Source organism: Lepus europaeus, chromosome 5, assembly GCF_033115175.1.
Source record: "Lepus europaeus isolate LE1 chromosome 5, mLepTim1.pri, whole genome shotgun sequence".
In the NCBI taxonomy this organism is placed as follows: Eukaryota; Metazoa; Chordata; class Mammalia; order Lagomorpha; family Leporidae; genus Lepus; species Lepus europaeus.
In genome coordinates, this window is record NC_084831.1 from 106,867,980 (window position 1) to 106,887,769 (window position 19,790).

A 19,790-nucleotide genomic window follows, 5' to 3' on the forward strand; every position below is an offset into this window, starting at 1 on the left:
CTGAGTGCTGTTGTCCCACTGGGGGTTCCCCGGGGGTCTCCCAGGCTGGTGGGGGGGGGGGGGGGAGGGCAGCCTCTGTTGCAGAACTTGCAGTTTTGAGTCTGAAGCGCCAAGTGGCCCAAATGACAGGCAGACGCACAGGTGCCGGGCTTGATTTCTCAGAGGGGCTCCGTCCAGTGGACTGACTGGGCAGACCCTCAACCACCTTCCAGACACTGGGCCTAGGGTAGAGGGAGGTGGGACTTTCGGCCAAGAGCCAAGGGGGGCCCTTCTTGCTTCTCACTCTCCCCAGGAGCCCTGCCCAGGTACATCCTTTGCACCTTTCAAACCTCAGGGTGTAAGACCCCTTTCTCCGAGGCTCCCTTGGCCTCTCAACAGCCCCCTCCTGGAGCCTCCACCCCTTCCTTTTCCTTTGGGGCACTCCCAGGTGTGTGGCTTCATGTGTACTTCCGCTGCCCTGTGAGCCTGTCCCCTCCAAGCAGGACAGGAAAGCTACACAGCCAGAAGAGGCTAGATCTGCTCTTCAACAGTCCCTGATTGGTGCACCCTGAAGTTTGTGGACCCTGGGACCAACTCCCAGGCAACTCAGCAGCCCAGGAGGCAACCCAGCCCTAGCTCAGCACAACCCCAGCTTGGGGGCTTGAGATGCCACCAGGAAGGTCGCAGGGGCACAATCAGGCTGGGCACCACTCAGAAGGCACCCAGAAACAGACGTTTGTGTGAGTTGGCCCATCACCTGGCCACTTAGAGAGGCGACGTCCTGGCCAGTGGGTGACTGTCCTGCTGTGCACCTGCTGGCCCTACCATCCAGAGGTTGGTGGCAACTCTGTACATGGGTGCTGGGAGCCAGGGCCCTGCTCATATCTCAAACCCTGGACCTGGTCTGATCTGAATGAGGGGACAGGAGCTGGCGGCATCATCCAGTGTTCCTCAGAGCCTGGCCCAGGCCTGGCAGTCACAGGGAGCCTCACTCGGTGGCTCTGGCTGGCAGAAACTGAGAAACAGTGTGAGATGAGCCAGTGCAGGCACCTGCTCCGTGCGAGGATGAGCTTCTGCTGCTGCCATCGAGTGAGCCCGGAGCAGCCAGGTCAGATGCTGATCGGGGCTCTCCGTCCTGGGAGGGAGGCTGGCTCCATGCCTCCTGTCCAGCTCTTGACTGCTTAGCATGAGTCCCACAGAGAAACGAAAAGAAAACAAAACTAAAAACAAAACCATGAGTCCCTTCATATATTGCACTTAAAAATTTTAAATTTATTCTGTTTATTTGAGGGCTTGGAGAGAGAGAGAGAGAGACAGAGAGGCAGACAGACACACAACCCCCCACCCCTGCCATATGCCCCAAAAAGGCTGGGGTTGAGTCAGGCTGAAGCTAGGATGCAGGAACTCAACCCAGGTCTCTGTGTAAGGACTGGAACCATCACCTGCTGTCTTCCAGGGTACCCACTAGTGTTGTGGGAAACCGCTGGCGAAGAAATTATTGTAACCTCGGTTCTCTGTCTCACATGGAAGAAAAAGAATTTCCAAGCGGACAGCAAAGAGATTTAAAGGTATTTATTAGAATCAAGGACCTCCAGCCAGAGTGGCATGAAGCAGGGGCATCCAAAGGGGACTTGTAGCAGTCAGCTTTAAGTACAATTAAGAAGAAAAAAAAAACAAAAAACTTAACAATCAGATTGGCATTTGGTTACCAGGCGGGGACAAAAATCATCAAAAGACCCCATTTACAATTCTCTACCTTGTCTGGCCAGCTGAGGTGGGATAGATAACTTGTTTTCACAATAAACTGTGAGCTCAGGAGGAGCTCCCTTGCTATTCCCATGGTAGGAAGGGGCCTGTCAGTTCTTGCTAAAGATAAAGCTTTGGGGAAGGAAGCAAGTATTTTACACCCCAAATTCCACTGGGATCCCCTGACTATCTATTAACCCATCTGACTCCTAGAATGAGAAGCAAAACCAGGACTCAAAGCCAGGCACTCTGATAGGAGATACAGACATCCTGAGAGGTGGCTTAACCGGACCTGAAATGCCTGCTCCTCCCACTGCATTTCAACAGCTGGGCAAGAACAGGCGTGGGGGTGGGGGTGGGGAGTGGGTCCAGGCCAGTGTTTCTGAAATGCTGCTTGCAGGCAGCTCCCTGGTTTTCTGAAGGATCTCAGTTGAGGGGTGTTAGTCTGGTGGGGTGGTCTGCCTCCTGTGTGCCTTCTCTGGGATCCAGGGTCTGGGCTGGCAGTGGGGTTAGCTGCAATGGAGTTAAGGGAGGGGCATCCTAAGTCAGCCTCTTGCTTATCAACAAAAGGTTCCAAGAGGTAGTATTTCTACCGTGTAGGGGCTTGGGTTAAATTTTAAACTTCTACTTTCTTTTTTAAAAAATTTAATTAATTTATTTATTTTGAAAGAGTTAGAAAGAGGAAGAGACACAGAACGCTCACTCCCCAGATGGCCGAAACAGCCAGGGCTGGACCAGGCCAAAGCTAGGAGCCAGGAGCCTTCTCCAGGCCACCCATGTGGGTGCAGGGGCCCAAGCACATGGGCCATCTTCTACTGCTTTTCCAAGGCGCATGAGGGAACTGGGTTGGAAGTGGAGCTATATATAGGATGCCGGCACGGCAGGAGCAGCGGCTTTGCCTGCTGCTCCACAGCGCCCACTCCTCCTATTTCCTTTTTGGACTTCCATGTGTCAAGAGAGAAAATTACAAAGAGAGAGAGAGAGAGAGAGAGAGAGAGAGAGAGAGAGAGAATTACAACACATGTAGTTAGAGATTAATTGGTTTTCATCCACAATTCTCGAATCTGGCAACACTCATTCTGTAACATAGGGTGAGCGTTCCAGTGAGCTGAGCAGGGGAGGCTGCCCTGGTAGACAGACAGGGGCTGGGAAAAGCAGAAACAAAGAAGAAAACGGGGACTCCAGGAGCGAGCGTTTAGCCTAAGAGGATGCCCCTGTCCCACGTGGAGGCACGGGGGTTCAGTTCTGGCTCCTGACTCCAGCTTCCTGCTATCACAGCCGTCAGCAGGTGATGCTCAAGTACGTAGGTCCCTGCCACCCACGTAGCGACCTCGATTCAGTCTGAGCTCCTGGTTTTGGCCTGGCCTAGTCCCAACTGTTGGGGGCATTTGGGGAGTGATGCAGGGATAGAAGCTCTCTCTGTCTCTCTTTCTGTTTGTCTGCTTCTAAAGTTAATTAATTCATTATCTCCAAAGTGGGTGGTTGGGGTGGGTTTTGTGGTGCAATGGGCTAAGCCACTGCTTGGGAACCCCATATCCTATATCAGAGTGCTTGTTTGAGTCCCAGCCATTCTTCATCCAATGCAGCCTCCTGCAGAGAGGATTGGAGCCACTGAAGATGGCCCAAGTACTTGAGTCCCTGCCAGTCATGTGTGAGACCAGGATGGAGTTCCTGGTTCTTGGTTTCAGTCTGGCCCAGAACTATTTCGGACATTTGGAGCGTGAACCAGCACTCTTTCTCTCTCTCTCTCTCTGTCACTCTGCCTTTCAAATAAATAAAGACAACAGTGCATAGTTGTCTCAAGGTTACTTTCCAAAGTAGAAGTAAGAGGGGACTTCCTTATCAAGCAGCCTGTTTAGTGCTGGGCCCTTGTCACTCTCCGGGTCCCGACTTCTTACAAGGGCAGAGACACAGGGACTCCATTTCGGCCTGGGTTCTGGGGTGGGGAGCAGGAGTCCCAGCCCATGGCGCCTACACCTTCAACACCTGGCAGGGCAGACGACTGGTGCTCTGTGGAGGCCCACGGAACCCAGAACTGCCGCTGGCGTGGGAGGTTTGGGTTTTTCTTTTTTTTTTTTTTTTTTTGTCTTTTTCACGTCTTTAAAGAAGGGCCTTTTGCGTGGGGAGGCAGAGAGAGAGCAGCAGGAAGGAAGCTCAGCTAAGTGAACGGCCAGAGCAGCCAGGTTCTCTGTAAAGACGCTCATTCCATCGCCTCGGCACTCACGAAGTCCCCACCACAACGCCAGCAGGGCCTGATGCCCGCACTGCGCTGACGAAGCCATGGACCGCAGTGGAGCCGGGGTGCGCGGGGAGCCGGGGGCGAGGCTGCAGGGCCGCTCCGGCCCACACGAGGGCGCCCCGCGCTGCCGCATCTGGGGCAGGAGGCTGGGGAGAGACCCTCCAGCGCGCCCAGGCTGGCCCCTCTCCCCGGGTGTCCCCCAGGAGTGAGGGTCCCCGGCCGCTGGAAACACGGGCGGCTTCGAGGCCTTGCGACGTGCGTGGCTCCGAAGGTCAGGGCGGTCTGCGTGGGGAGGGAGGTGGTGTTGGCCACGGAGGCGTGCGCCTCGTCGGGTGTGGCCAGCACAGGGGTGGGTACAGTGGCGTGGAGAAGGGGGCGGTGGGCGGGGCGTTGAGGCTGGGGGCGGAGGAGGAGGAAACCTTAGGCAATGTCCAGCCCGTGGGACTCAGGCCTTCCCAGCAGAGGCAGTCCGGGGCAGACAGAGCGAAGCTGCTGGCGCCTCCCGCAGCCCTGGCCCCTAGGCGTCGCCTTGTGGGGGGGGGTTGCCCCCTTGGGCTTGCTGCCCCCCCCAAGTGGTGGGTCCCGGCCCAGCAGGGGTCAGATGTCCAGCAGCAGCCAAGCCCTGGAGTCTGACCATTTTTATCACTCAAGGACCTGTTGTCACTAAGATTTGCCCAGGGGCACAGCTGAGGTCTTGTGACCCAAGAAATAGCACTGTTCTCAGCTGAGACCTGAATTTTTTTTTTCCCCCTCTGAAAGCTGCAGGAGGAGAGTGGCAGGGAGCCCAGGTCTGGGGGTGGGGAGGCTTCCCCCAGCCTCGCTGCCACCCTGGTCACCAGACAGCCTCTTCACATGAGTAAGCTCTGTGCCCGTACCCTGGCCTGCTGTCTCAGCTGGGGATTTGAGAGCATTAGACTTGGTGGAAATTAAACCCAGGGCGGGAGCCTCAGGCCCGGAGGCTGAGGCTTTGGACAGGGTCCCAGGGCAAGGGCAGAGTAAGTCCTGAGGCTCCTCACAGCCAGATGGGGAGCAGGAGAGCAAAGCCCAGGAGGCGGTGGGGGGCGGGGGGGGGGGATTCTGGAGCTTGCTGGGGACAAGAGCAGGACTCTGCAGTGCCCAGGAGAGCTCCTCCCGGGGCAGAGAGAACAGGCAGACAGCCGCAGGAGCCGAGGACTCCCCAGGCTTGTTCCTCTTCCTTGGCCAGACTGCTCCCCAGCAGGCCTCCCCCTCAGCTTCCAGTCCTGGGCCCACGAGGGTCACAAGAGGAGCCTGATACAAGGCATCCTCCTGGGACCTGGCTTTTCCAGGAAGCAGCGGGATGGCAGGGAGCCGGGGATCCGGGGAGCAAGTCTTAATGACTGGATAGCCACAGAGGAGCAGCACTGGGTGGCCGTCGCAGGGCAGCAGGTTAAGCCGCCATGTGTGACACCTGCATCCCACATCGGGATGTCCATTTGAGTCCCGGTCGCTCGGCTTCTGATCCAGGCTCCGGCTGATGCATCCTGGGAGGCAGCAGAGGATGGCCCAGGTAGTTGGGTCCCTGCCACTCACATAAGAGACCCAGGTGGAGTTCCTGGCTCCTGCTTTCAGCTGGGCTCAGCCCAGGCTGTTGCAAGCATTGGGGAGTGAACTAGTGAATAGAATCTCTCCTTCTCCCTCCCTCCCTCCTCCACCCCTCCTTCCTCCTTCCTTCCCTCCCTTCCTCTCTCCCAACGCTCTGCCTTTCAGGTAGATGAAAATAAACATTTGAAAAACAAAAGAATCTTTGTTATTAGGCCCAGGTGATCAGTTCAGTTGCCTGGAGGCCACGTGACCCTGAGGAGCAGGGTTGATTTCCCTCAACCTCAGTTTCATTATCCACAAAATGGAAAGAATAATTTCTTTGCAGAAGTGTGAGGATTCAGCAGTTGGAAGGAGGGGCAAACATTTGGCCTCGAAGCCATAGGGATGCCTGCATCCCATGAGAGAACCTGGATTCAGTCCCTGCCCCCTGCCCCTGGCTTTGGCCCAGCTCAGTCCTGGCTGTTGCAGGTACTTGGGGGAGTGAGACAATGGCTGGGAGGTCTCTCTCACTAGCTGTCTCTCTCAAATAAATAAATAGGAAACCCTTGATTCGGTGCTAAGTGCTATCACTGTCAGTTTCCAACGCCCAAAAGACAAAAGTGGTCCCGTGTCCCCTCCCTGTGTGACAGCGAGCAAGCCGCTCAGCATCTCTGGACCCAGGAGCCCTCTGGGGAAGTGTCTTGGTTCCAAGATTGCTTACTGGACAGCTGGCACCTGTGGGTACCAGGCAGGCAGGCAGCAGCAGGAACACGGAGCTCAGCCTCCCCGAGCAACAGAGGCTGGGGTGACTGCCCTGGTTCCAACAGGGCTCTGTTGAAGGCCTTGCTGCTGTAGCTTCCTTTCCTCTCTTCTCCTAGCCTCGGGGGTCAAGTTCCTCCCGTGCTGGAGTTGGAGGGAGAGGGCATGGTGCACAGAGGTCCAGGCCAAAGCTTTTCCCCATCCCCTGCCCACCCTGAGCGCCCATCTCTCCCCCAGAGTCCGCCATCCGGGTGAACTCCCCCAGTGCGGGCACCTACTGATTACTGGAGCACCTGCAAGCAGGCACGGAGTGGATGAGAAGGAAGGGGCTTTCTGTGACAGGGAGCCTGTGGGTGGGCACCATCCCCGGAGTAAAGAGCCCAGGGGTGGATGGGGCCCCACCCTACTGGGTGTGCCAGCAGCCGAAACCTGGCAGCCGCCCCAGGTCCCTCCCCGCCCCACCCCCACACCCCTCCGGTTGGCTTACTCTGCCTCCTTCTAAACTCCTTGGAATCAGCTCTGCCTTTTCCCATCCTCCCCTAGGCCACTATTATTTCCGGCCCAGATGGCCGAATTACACATGAAATCGTTGCCTGCAGCCCTGCCTCTTCCAGCCTGTTGCACAAACCGCATCAAAGTGACATTTCTGAAGGCAGAGTGGCGATGAGGCAGCTGGGTGCGTCATGCCTTCCAAGGCAGGCCTTGCCAGCCCCGCAGCTCCGGGTCTCTGAAGTGAGCCCTCCTGCCCCTGCCCTCGCTGGCCCAGCGCCGCCGCGGGCCAAGCTCCCTCCGGCTGGAAGCTGCATGCTGCACACACACCCCTCGTTCCCCGGCTTACTCTGGCTCACTTCTTCCTTCTCCCCGAGCCTCAGGCTAGCCCTGCCTTCCTGCAGAACCGCCGCTCAGCTGTACGCCCCGCCCCAGGCTGGCCCCCGTTGGCCCTCAAGGCTCGCAGAGTTTGCATCAGTTTTTTTATGTTTTTTTTTTTTTTTTTAATTTTCCAATTCACTGGAAGCCCCCACTGCGATGACACAGGATGGGGGCCCGCCCTGCTTGCGGTGGCGGCTCCCGGGGACTCAGCGCCCGGCGAGCGCGGGGTGGGCACGGGGCGCGCGGGGGCCGGAACAGCCGCACGTCCTCCGCAGGTGCTGCTGTGCGCCCGGGCTGCGCCGCCAGCTCGCAGGCATGCGCAGTGCAGTCCCCGCGGCCGAGCCGCTGCACCCATGACCACCTACATCCTGTGTTTGAGACACAGAGAGCTGAAAGCTGCATCTCCCAGGCTGACCCGGTCCGCAGGGACGATGCGTCCTCGGAGCCAATGCTTAGACCCTCAACAGTCAGACCGTGTGCCACGTCGCTAACAGATACAGCGTCCAGGGTTAGCGTTGCTTATCATTAGGTAGTGCTCCTCGTGGAATTTAATCTGTAGAATAACTGATTCGTTTCTTATCCGTTTTTACAGTAAGAGAGAAGAAACTCTTTTCAGATGTTCAAGGGGACCACCTGGAAAAGTCCCAGAAGTAACTTGGGGTTGGTGAAGAAAAGGACCATTTAGAATTTCATTCTAGAAAGCTTTTTTTTTTCTTAATATTTTATTTATTTATTTAAGAGGTAGAGCTACAGAGAGAGAGAAGAAGAGACAGGAAGGTCTTCCACCCGCTGGGTCATTCCCCAAATGGCCAGAACGGAACTGGTGCCGCAGGCAGAGGCTTAACCTACTATGCCGCAGCACCAGGCACATAGAATGCTTTTCAAAAGTATCAAAGGTTTAAAACACTTGATTAAATGTAATCACAGATTATCATGAAACAACACCAAAATGACAAAACAACTCAAAGGCAAACACAGAAAGTTACAGATTTTTTTTAAAAAACTTAGCTCTTTTAACACTGAGAAAACTCAGTTCCTAAGTAATCAAAGGACAGTATAAGACAATATAAACACAAGAAATTATCCTGATAAGACAGAATTACCTCTTACCCCCCTTAGGCTAGTCACCTAAAATGAGACTTGAACCGGCGCCCATATGGGATGCTGGCACTGCAGGCACCAGCTTTATCCACTACGCCACAGCGCCAGCCCCAAGACTCAGTTTAAAAGTTCTTCCAGTGCTTGCTTTGGCAGCACATACACTAAAATTGGAAAGATACAGAGAAGATTAGCATGGCCCCTGCACAAGGATGACATGCAAATTCATGAAGTGTTCCATATTTTTTGCTTCCTTCCCCAAAGGAAGGATATGATGCCAGCATCCAATATGGGTGACAGTCCTGTCTGCTCCTCTTTCAATCCAGCTCTCTAGTATGGTCTGGGAAAGCAGTAGAAGATGGCCCAAGTCCTTGGGCCCCTGTGCTGGCATGGGAGATGTGGAAGAAGCTTCTGGCTCCTGGCTTCGAATAGGCCCAGCTTCAACCATTGTGGCCATCGGGGAGTGAACCAGTGGATAGAGGGGACCTCTCTCTGCCTCTGCTCCAACTCTGCCTTTCAAATAAATAAATAATCTTTAAAATATAAATAAATAAGTAAAACAAACCAATGAACAATAACAGCCAGAGCCAATATGTACTATTTTACACACACACACACACACACTCACACACACTTGAGCTCACAGAGCCACGTATGTGTGAATGTAAAACCTGAAAAATGATGAAGCAATTATAGAGGAGCAGGCAGTCAACCTGCAGACATGAGGAAGCATGCAGAATTCCTTGTGGCTGAGAATGATTCAGGAAGGAAAATAAACAATGAAAGGTTGAAAAGGCCAGATTTCTACAAGACTCAAAAGAGCTAGGGGTTAGGTGCTTGGTGCAGAGGGTCAAGTCGTCGCTTGGCATGCCCACATCCCAACTCAGATCGCCTGGTGGGAGTCCTGCTGCTCCTCTTCCGATCCAGCTTCCTGCTAATGCACACTCTGGGAGGGAGCAGGTGATGGCTCAAGTACTTGGATCCCTGTACCCTTTTGGGAGTCCTGCATTGGTCCTCAGCTTCGGCCCCAAACATAGCAGGCATTTGGGAAGTAAACCAGAGGATGGGAATTCTTTCAACCAGCCTGTCTCTGTGCCTCTCAAATAAATAAATAAATAGACAAACAAATAAGTAGAGGGTCATGGGAGGAGGTAGAAGACAAGATCGTAGAGTAATACAGTTAATCCAGGGGAAAAAGAGAAAGATGTGGGGAGCTCCTTGACAGGAATAAACCAGAAATGCTCCATCGGCTGGCAGACTGAGGAGGAAGAGGCCAGACTTGGGGATCGTGGCTGTGAGATAAGTTGCATATCTGATTCACAAGCTTGAGCTAATGATTCCAACTTGGCAGACATGAAACTCTGGGAAGTTCACCTTCTCCTGATAGCAACTGATGGCCTCAGATGAGCTTTTCAAGCTACAAGGACTTTCCTTAGTGCCATAACTGATAAAGCAAAAAATAAATGATATGGTAGCCAGAGGGTTGCCTTGTTTTTGAGACATGCTTTCTACTGTGAACTGACTGAATGTGTTTGGCTTGTTTACATATGTACACCCTTATAGACTAAACTGTACTTGTATGTGTCACACTTTGACGTGCTTATATTGGTAAACTTGATACTATCCGAAGAAATGTTTAAACTTATGTTTTATGAAGAAAGGAACCAAATTATTAGTTATGCTTTTTAAAAAGATTTTGTCCAATAACTTTTTTGGCAATACATTTTATTTTGTTAAAGACTTATTTTGGGCCGGCGCCGTGGCTTAACAGGCTAATCCTCCACCTTGTGGCGCCGGCACACCGGGTTCTAGTCCCGGTCGGGGTGCCGGATTCTATCCTGGTTGCCCCTCTTCCAGGCCAGCTCTCTGCTATGGCCCGGGAAGGCAGTGGAGGATGGCCCAAGTCCTTGGGCCCTGCACCTGCATGGGAGACCAGGAGAAGCACCTGGCTCCTGGCTTAGGATCAGCGAGATGCGCCGGCCGCAGCGGCCATTGGAGGGTGAACCAATGGCAAAAAGGAAGACCTTTCTCTCTGTCTCTCTCTCTCACTATCCACTCTGCCTGTCAAAAAAAAAAAAAAAAAAAAAAAAGACTTATTTTGTTTATTTGAAAGTCAGAGTTACACAGAGAGAGGTCTTCCATCTACTGGTTCATCTCCCAAATGCCAGGCTAAAGCCAAGAGCCTGGAACTCCATCCAGGTCTCCCCAGTGGGTGCAAGAGCCCAAGCAGTCAGACGGTCTTCTGCTGTTTTCCCAGGAGCACTGGTAGGGAGCTGGATCGGAGTGGAGCAGCCGAGACTCCAACCAGCGTTCATATGGGATGTCCCAAGCGGTGTTTTAACCACTGCACCGAACGCCCACCCCAATTAACGCCACTTAAGAACTTCTAGAAGTATGCTTCCTCATAGGACAGTTTCTCCCATCCAGGCACTAACCACACCCAACCCTGTTCAGCTTCTGGGATGAGACGAGATTGGGCGCGTTCAGGGTGGTATGGCCAAGGACAGGCCATACAGACCGTAATAGCATCAAAAAAAGATAGCATCAAAAAAAGATATGCTTAAACTTATGTGCAGTTATGAATGTTTCAGAATTTTATCCTTTTTCATTTATTTACTTATTTGAAAGACAGAGTTACTGAGAGAAGGAGAGAGAGAGACAGACAGACAGACAGAGAGAGAGGGAGATCTTCCATCTTCTGGTTCATTCCCCAAACCCACACAATGTTCAGGACTGGGCCAGGCTGAAACCAGGAGTTTCATCCCGGTCTCCTGCATAGGTGTAGGGGCCCATGCACTTGGGGCATCCTCCACTGCTTTCCCTAGGCCATTAGCATGGAACTGGATCGGAAGTGTAGCAGCAGAGTCCCAAACTGGCACCCGTATGGGAAGCTGGTGTCCCAGGCAGCAGCTTTGTCAGCTACACCACAACACCGGCCCCAGCCTTTTATCTTAATTGGGAATGATGTAGACAATTAGTACACATCTATAATTCAATTTTAAGTTGAGATAAGCTTAAGGTTGCAAATTATGAAGAAAAATTTTTAAAACTATTTTAAATAGCCATGTTTTTTATAGCATAAGATCATTACTGAAAGTTTCACTTATAAACTTTATCCCACTTACCCTTACCTGACTCACTCATTGCTATATATTATGCTTCAACTCTTCATGAAAATTTCTTGTGACATTAAGCAGAACTAGCCACCACCTCATGTTTATTTTTGTTGACAAATCAGACAACTATTAGGCCGGTGTTGTAGCGAAGTAGGTTAAGCCATGGCTTGTAGTGCCAGTATGGGCATCTCACACTGGAGTGCTTACCAGTAACTTAAAAACTAGCTTTATTTACCAAGAATTACCCAGATCATATAAACTCAAAGGCACTTGGGTTAGTTCCTATATTTCTGAGAGCTTTAGGAATTCTTAATTTGTATGAGAGCTCATTTATTTCAAAGCCAGTTTGAATAGTTTTTTTTTAAGGAATTTATTTGATAAATTAGTAATGCTATTTGGAGTTATAAAATAACACAATATAATATACATACATGCATATTCAAATGTGTATGTACATATAGATAGAAAATAAAGATAGCTTTCATTTTGAATTTTTAAAAAAGACTTATTTATTTGAAAGTCAGAGTTGCAGAGAGAGAGAGGGAGAGACAGAGAGAGATCTTCCATCCACTGATTCACTCCCCAGGTGGCGGCCACAACCAGGGCTGGGCTAGGCCAAAGCCAGGAGCCAGGAGCTTCTTCCATGTTTCCAAGGTGGTGGCAAGGGCCCAAACACTTGGACCATCTTCAGCTGCTTTTCCCAGGCTCTTAGCAGGGAGCTGTATCAGAAGTGGAGCAGCTGGGACACCACTCAGTGTGTATATGGGATGCCGAGGCTCAGGCAGCAGCTTTACCCACTGTGCCACGCCAGCCCCTTCATTCTGAAATTTTGTTGGGATAGGTGTTGTGGCACAGCCAGATAAGCCACTGCCTGGCACACCCGAATCCTATATTTGAGTGCCTAGGATTGCATCTTGCCTCCAAGTCTGATCCAGCTTCCCCATAATGTGCCTGGGAGGCAGCAGGTACAAGTACTAGGGTTCCTGCAACCCACATGGGAGACCTGGTTGGAGTTTCTGGCTCTGGCCAGGTCCAACCCTGGCTGTTGGGAGCATCTGGGGAGTGAACCAGTGGATGGAAGATCTCTTTCTTTCTCTCTTTCCATCATCTGCATTTCAAATTAAAAAAAAAAAAGTTAAAATAAAACTCCAGTTATGAATTAGTAAAATGAACTCATTTACATTTTATCCAAATTGTATTTCTGACAAAAATGAGACAAGTTAAAGCCACTGGCTAAAAAGACAAGATTTGTCATTTGCCAGTTTCCACCCTCCCCTGTTTTAGACAGAAAGATCAAGTTTCTAAAGAAGATCTGGAACTCTTGAGTTTACTAATTGAATTAGATAGGAGTTTTCTAACTTAGCTTCTGTTTTTAACCAGATTACTGAGCTCAGGGTGGAGCCCATGACAAACAGGGCTGACAAAGCATTTTCTGTGCCAGGACCCAGCATGTTCAGCCCTGAGCTCAAGAATTTGACGAGGGCGGAAAGATGTAAGAAGCAAACTTGTTGACCTGAGGGTTTAACTAATTAATTTGAAAGGGAGGGAGAGGGGGAAAGAGAGAGAGGAGAGATGATAAGAGAAAGAGGGCTCCCATTCACTGGCTCATTCCCTAGATGTCTCCTAGGGCCCCTCAGCCCCATCCAAGCAGGAACAGGGAACCCAATCCAGGCCCCCAAGTGGGTGGCAAACCCAATTGCTTGGACCATGGCTGTGGCTGCTGCCTCCCAGGGTCTGCATTAGCAGGAAGCTGGAGTCAGGAGCCCGAGCTGAATATGTTTGTTTGTTGTTGTTGTTAAAGATTTATTCATTTATTTGAAAGGCAGAGAGAGAGAGAGAAAGAGAGAGAAATAAGTATCTTCCAACTGCTGGTTCACTCCCCAAGCAGTCACAATAGCAGGGTCTGAAACAGACTGAAGCCAAGAGCCAGGAACTCCATTCTGGTCTCCCACGTGGGTGCAGGCGCCCAAAGACTTGGGCCATCCTCTGTTGCTTTCCCACATGCATTAGCAGGGAGCAGGATCAGAAGCGGAGTAGCCGGGACTCGAACCAGCACCCATATGGGATGTGGGCATCCCAAAGGGTGGCACTCCAACACGGGACATGGACGACAGCCTGTTCAGTTCAATGCCAGCCCTGTTCAGCTTTGAATCCTCCTCACAGAGCCAAGCAGGGCGCATAATCTGTCTTTAACACAGGCTTGGCAATGGCTTCCACAGTGGCCCTGCCGAACTCTCCCTGGATACTTTTCCCAGGGGACAGGCAGCCCGCCCCGTGCTACCTGCCAGGCCATTTTATGATTCTGCAGAATCGAAAGTCAACCTGGGGAAGGCTGGTGACGATGCACGTCTGGAGTATGATGCAAGAGGCAAAAGGTTCCTGCCCGGGACAGTGAAAGTGCATTTTGTCCGATGGAGGCGGAATCTTTGAAAACCTAATTCTCATTAGAAGCAGTTGTAAATCTTCCTGGTTCCCTTTTTTATGAGTTAAGTAAAGGGAGGTCCATTTTTATACCCGTATGAGTCATGACTTTGCCACTTTGAAAAGTACCCTTTAACAGGAGTATCCATGACAGAGGTGGTAGTAACACTTACTATGGAGCATTTATTCTGGGTCAGGCACTATGCTAAGGGTTCCATGGACTTTAAGTTATTTAGTCCCCAAAGCAACCCACAAAGTTAAGGTCTATTACAGATGTAGAAACTGAGGCCCAGAGGTTACACAACTTGTCTACGCGACCTATTTTGTACCCAGACCTGGGACTTGACAGAAAGATTCATCCTCTGACTGCACCGTAGACATAAAGGCAATGGAAATAAAGTGGAGGGGTCAGATAAGGTTTCCTATTAGAGGGGGCGTGAGCCAAATTTCAGAGGGTGAATAGGAGAAAGCCAGGTAGAGGTCAGCAGGTGGGAAGGCAGAGGGGTCTGAAGCAGGGTCCTGAACTTCAGCAGTTGCGCTGGGCTGGAGAGCAGTGTGGGCAGAGGCCTGGCAGGTGGTCAGACTGAGGAAGTGAGAGCAGGTCCAGCAGGGCCCCACGGGTCAAGCCGAGGAGTTTGGACTTTATCCTCAGACTACAGGATTCTAAGCAGAGGAGCAACCTGACTTGAGTTTTATTATTTTTATCTTTATGGATTTTAAAGTTATAAAAGTAGCCTAAACTCGTTTGTATTTTAAAGTGACGATGTTGAGATATTTGGCGTTTTTGGAGAAGTCATTTTGGCAGCCGTGAGGCAGGGGTGGATAAGGTGAGGGAGAGCAGAGACGGGCAGGCTGTTTTAGAAAGCAGGGCTCAAGGACGGGAGGGCTGGGCAGAAGAGCAATGTGGGGGCTGGCAGCTGTGGGGGCCAGGGGTGGAAGGACACAACGCCCAGCTCAGAAAACCCCTGTCATGGGCCTGCTTGCTTGTTCTTGGCGTTTGGGAAGCAAAATGGTACCAGGAATTGAATAGGAAAAAGATGGCTATCAAAAGTCTCCCCAGCTCCCATTCTGAAAAGCATAGACAGTAGTCTCTCTCCTCAAAGGCTTGGCGCTCAAGGTGGCTGGACAATAAAGAGGAATGAGAAGGGGACGGCAAGGCAAATCACAGTGACTGTAAGCCTTGCCTTGATCATCGTGCACATACAGATTGTTAGCACACCAGGTGACTTTTAATCTCCGGCCAGTTCCCCTCCTGGCCCTCTGGATGGCTTCTGGCCACTTCCTCTTGGGATCTGGCCAGAGCAAGCTCAGGAAACGCAAAGTTTTAATTCTGGAATCAGTAAAGCATATTAGGGAAGGAAATCCACACGTGAAAAAAAAAATCACATTATGGATTTCAAAGCCAAGGGAAGGGATTGGAGTTAGGCTGTGAACTTGTTGGGGACGGGGAGCCATTTTCCACATTGTGGTGCAGTGATTGGCTTGGCCACGATTCGCGTTCCCCAACACCCAGGATTTGGCCTCTTCCATCGTCGTATGTTTCCAAAGCTTCCTTCCAGTGCCGCGGGCAGCTGGGCGGCTGGCATTCTTGCTTTGTGAGACGTCCTGCCAGGATGAGTGCCTAGGAAAGGGTCAGGATTTTCAGTAATGTCCACCTGCCTAGGAATTTACACTCAGAGAATGGAATGGAGAGCCCTTTGTCAACTCGATGAGCGATGCCATTGCCAGCTGTTCTTTATTCATTGTCGTTAAGCTTGGTGACTTAACTGGCCCACCCCCTGCATTGCAGACTACTCAAGCACAATTCAGATTTTAAAGCTACGGTGCACTCCACAGAATGCTGTACCCTGTCAGACTTAATCCTCGCAATCATTTTTTCATGTTGACCAAACAACTCAGAGAAAGTAATTTGCTCAAAAATAGAGTTTTTGATCTTTTTATGCTTTTCCAAGCAAGCATGCAGTTTTCTCCACACACTACCCTGCTACAATGGTTATGACATAGTCCTCCCCACAAGACCAGAAGCTGCAGGTGCCAGGACTCTATTTTGTTCACTGCTATGTTCCCTCTATCCCACAGAACCAGGTATGTAGAAGATGCTCCCCCAAATCTTAAGCTGAATGAAAGCTGATATCATATTCCTCACTTTATTCTGAAAGCTCTCTTTCTTCTAACTCTGTAGTCACCACCTATTTTCGCCTATTAGAATACAAGGTGTTCTGGCTGGTGCTGTGGCTCAACAGGCTAATCCTCCGCCTTGCGGCACCAGCACACAGGGTTCTAGTCCCGGTTGGGGCGCCGGAGTCTATCCCGGTTGCCCCTCTTCCAGGCCAGCTCTCTGCTATGGCCCGGGAAGGCAGTGGAGGATGGCTCAGGTCCTTGGGCCCTGCACCCGCATGGGAGACCAGGAGAAGCACCTGGCTCCTGGCTTCAGATCAGCGAGATGCGCCAGCCGCAGCGGCCATTGGAGGGTGAACCAACGGCAAAAAGGAAGACCTTTCTCTCTGTCTCTCTCTCTCACTATCCACTCTGCCTGTAAAAAAAAAAAAAAAAAGAATGCAAGGTGTTCGATGTCTAAGACATTATCGTTGAGTTTGCTACTGGATTCTCGAAGCCTAATGCCTGAGACATAGTAACAGTTCAATAAATACCTATTGATAGTCATGACAGCAAATTGCACCCTGCCGGTTCGAGTCACCACTCCATGTTTCTTTGGTGCTTATCTGAGATAATGCTTCATTCAGACCAAGGGAAGCCCTGCGAGGTTGGTGATTGGGCGAGGGCCGGGACCTTGGCTTCCGGAGTGACATATTCACTACCGGCTGGAAGGAGAGATGCTGGCAGCTGGCTCAGGGGGGCCTGTGGGCTCCACACACCACAACTCTGTCCAGCACTGGCAAAATCATGACCCGAAACCTCTCTTCTATGTAACACTCTTCTCCTTTTCACCAGAGGGCAGCTCTTGGAGAAGCAGAAAAAGATAACCTGCTTGTAATAATCATTAACTTCATTTTCTTTGGAGACAAGTATCTCTTTCCAGAACCTTCTAGATCGAATGCAGTTTTCCCCTCTACAAGCCAGTAATATGTGCTACATGAAATATTTTCTGTTTGGGGCCAGCCTTGTCACCTAATAGTTAAGCTGATGCCTGCAATGCCAGCATCCCATATGGGCGTCAGTTCAAGTCAGTTGGTCCACTTCTGATCCAGCTGCTAATACTGTGTCTGGGAAAGCAGCAGAAGATGGCCCAAATGCTTAGGCCCCTGCACCCACATGGGAGACCTGGAAGAAGCTCCTGGCTCCTGGCTTTAGCCTGGCCCAGCTCTGGTCATTGGGGTCATTTAAAGAGTGAACAAGGGGATAAAAGCTCTGTCTCTCTCACCCATCCCATTCCATAACTTTCAAATAAATAAAAATAAATCTTTTTCCTTTAGTATAATGTAACCATCATATAAGAAAATTTAGAATACAGAAATCACCTTTAATTTACTGGTCACCAAACTGGCACTAGCATATTTGATATTTTGTTTATCCATAAATGTACATTATATGTATTTACTAGTATATGTGTATCTCATCATTGGCTCGTGTTCCTTTTTCACTTGACATTGTTTAGAATAGAAGGACTTCATGATCAAATGCCTAGAGACACACATTTAAATATTTTTCAAATAAATTGATAATTTCAAAGACATATACACATCTAAGAAATTTACTTGAAAGGCAGAGTTAGAGAGATATCTTCCACCTGCTAGTTCATTCCCCAAATGGTCACAAATGGCCAGGGCTGGGCCAGGCTGAAACTAGGAGCCAGGAGCTTCATCTGGGTCTCCCACATGGGTGCAGGGAACCAAGCACTTGGGCCATCTTCCAATGCCTTCCCAGCTGCATTAGCAGGGAGCTGGCTCAGAAGTGGAGCAGCTGGGGCTCGAACTGGCACTCATTGAGGATGCTGGCCTAACAGGTGATGGCTTAACCACTGTGCCACAATGCTGGCCCAGTCGCATAAACTTTCTCAGATAAAACTTGAAAAGCTGGAATCTTTAGGGGAAAGGATGTGAGTCATAGTGCTTAACGCATATTACAAAACTGCTTTCCCAAATGTTATGCCAAGGTGATCAGTCACTGATACCAATTTCTCTCTTAAACAATGTCAGTGATGTAGGAAGGGAAAAGGACATTGCTACGAATGAAAGACTTTTTAATTATGGCAAGATTTATTTTTTGGCCGGCGCTGCGGCTCACTTGGCTAATCCTCTGCCTGCGGCGCCGGCACCCCAGGTTCTAGTCCTGGTTGGGGCGCCAGATTCTGTCCCGGTTGTCCCTCTTCCAGTCCAGCTCTCTGCTGTGGCCTGGGAGTGCAGTGGAGGATGGCCCAGGTCCTTGGGCCCTGCACCCGCATGGGAGACCAGGAGAAGCACCTGGCTCCTGGCTTCAGATCGGCGCAATGCGCTGGCTGCAGCAGCCATTGAGGGGTGAACCAATGGAAAAAGGAAAACCTTCTCTAACTCTGCCTGTCAAAAAATAATATATATATATATTTCTTAAAAAGATTTGTTTATTCAAAAGGCAGAGAGATCTTCCATCTACTGGTTCTCTCACCAAATGACCGCAATGACTAGGGCTGGGACAGACCAAAGCCAGGAGCTGTCTTGGTGTCCCACATGGGTGGCAGGGGCTGGGGCACTTGGACCTTCTTCAGCTGCTTTCCCAAGCACATTAGCAGGAAGCAGGACTGGAAGCAGTGCAACCAGGACTCAAATAGCTGCTGTTATTAGATGATGGGCAGCAACTTAAACCGCCATGCCGCAGTGCCAACCAGGGACAGAGAACTTGCAGGATTAGTTACGAGTTGTATTGTTCATACAGGAGCACCACAATTACTGAGGGGAAAAGCTTGTTCTCTATTAGCAGAGCCTCTCTTCCCCATGGAGGATGTGTATTGTGAGAGCAGAAGGGGGCAAGGCCGGTGCTGTGGTGCGGCGGGTTAATGCCCTGGCCTGAAGTGCCGGCATCCCATATGCATCCCATATGGGTGTCGGTTCTAGTCCTGGCTGCTCCTCTTCTGACCAGCTCTCTACTATGGTCTGGGATAGCAGAAGATGGCCCAAGTCCTTGGGCCCCTACACCTGCATGGGAGACCCAAAAGCAGCAGCTCCTGGCTTCAGATCGGTGCAGCTCCAGCTGTTGTGGCTATCTGGGGAGTGAACCAGCAGATGGAAGACCTCTCTCTCTACCTCTGTAACTCTTTCAAATAAAAGGGGTGGGGGGCAAGGCCTTTGGGACCCAAACCCATCTTACCACCAGGTGATGAGGTGTTGGTCTCATCTGTTCACTCCTGGAAAACCAGTGAGTCTGTAAGATCAAAGAGGATGCACCAGTGTCGTGGCATAAAGGGTTAAGCCTCAGATGCTCATATCCGAGTGCCTTCACTTCCAACCCAGCATTCCTGCCACTGCACACCCTGGGAGGCAGCAAATGATGGCTCAAGCGCTTGGGTCCCTGCCACCCATGTGGGAGTTCCTGGTTCCTGGCTCAGCCCCAGCTTTGGGGACACTTGGGGAGTGAACCAGGGGATGGATCTCTTTTTGTTGCTCTGCCTTTCAAATAAATACACATAAAAACTAAAGAGGAGGATCTGATCAAAACTGAAGATTTGACCACTTAGCTAATATTCTTAAGCATCACCCTGAAACTATCCTTTTGCAAGTAATGATCAGCTCTGGGAATTCTAACAGCCTAATGTTTTCCCCACGCCTTAATTTGATTAAGCACTTGCTTAACACAAGCTGTCACTTATCAATGTACTAGTCATTAACACCTTACGTAAGAAAACTACCCTGCTGTTAAGGGAGCCTCCTAATGTGGGGTCACACAGCCACCATCCGAATCCAGGCAGCTGACCTTGTGAAGCAAGCAGTAGGCTAGGGCTCCTTTGCTACCTACTGCTGCCTCCTCCAGCAAGCCAGGGGTGATGTAACCAACTGATGCTTAGGAGATACTCAAGCCTGTCTCCTTCC

At 50.8% G+C, this 19,790-nt stretch overlaps 1 non-coding gene across 1 annotated transcript; it reads left to right on the forward strand.

Annotated features, from left to right (window-relative positions):
• The first annotated feature begins 8,373 nt into the window (after window positions 1–8,373).
• On the forward strand, window positions 8,374–8,480 carry LOC133761250 (U6 spliceosomal RNA). The gene has a single exon (XR_009866049.1). It is a non-coding gene; the product is annotated as a U6 spliceosomal RNA (small nuclear RNA).
• The last annotated feature ends 11,310 nt before the right edge of the window (window positions 8,481–19,790 follow it).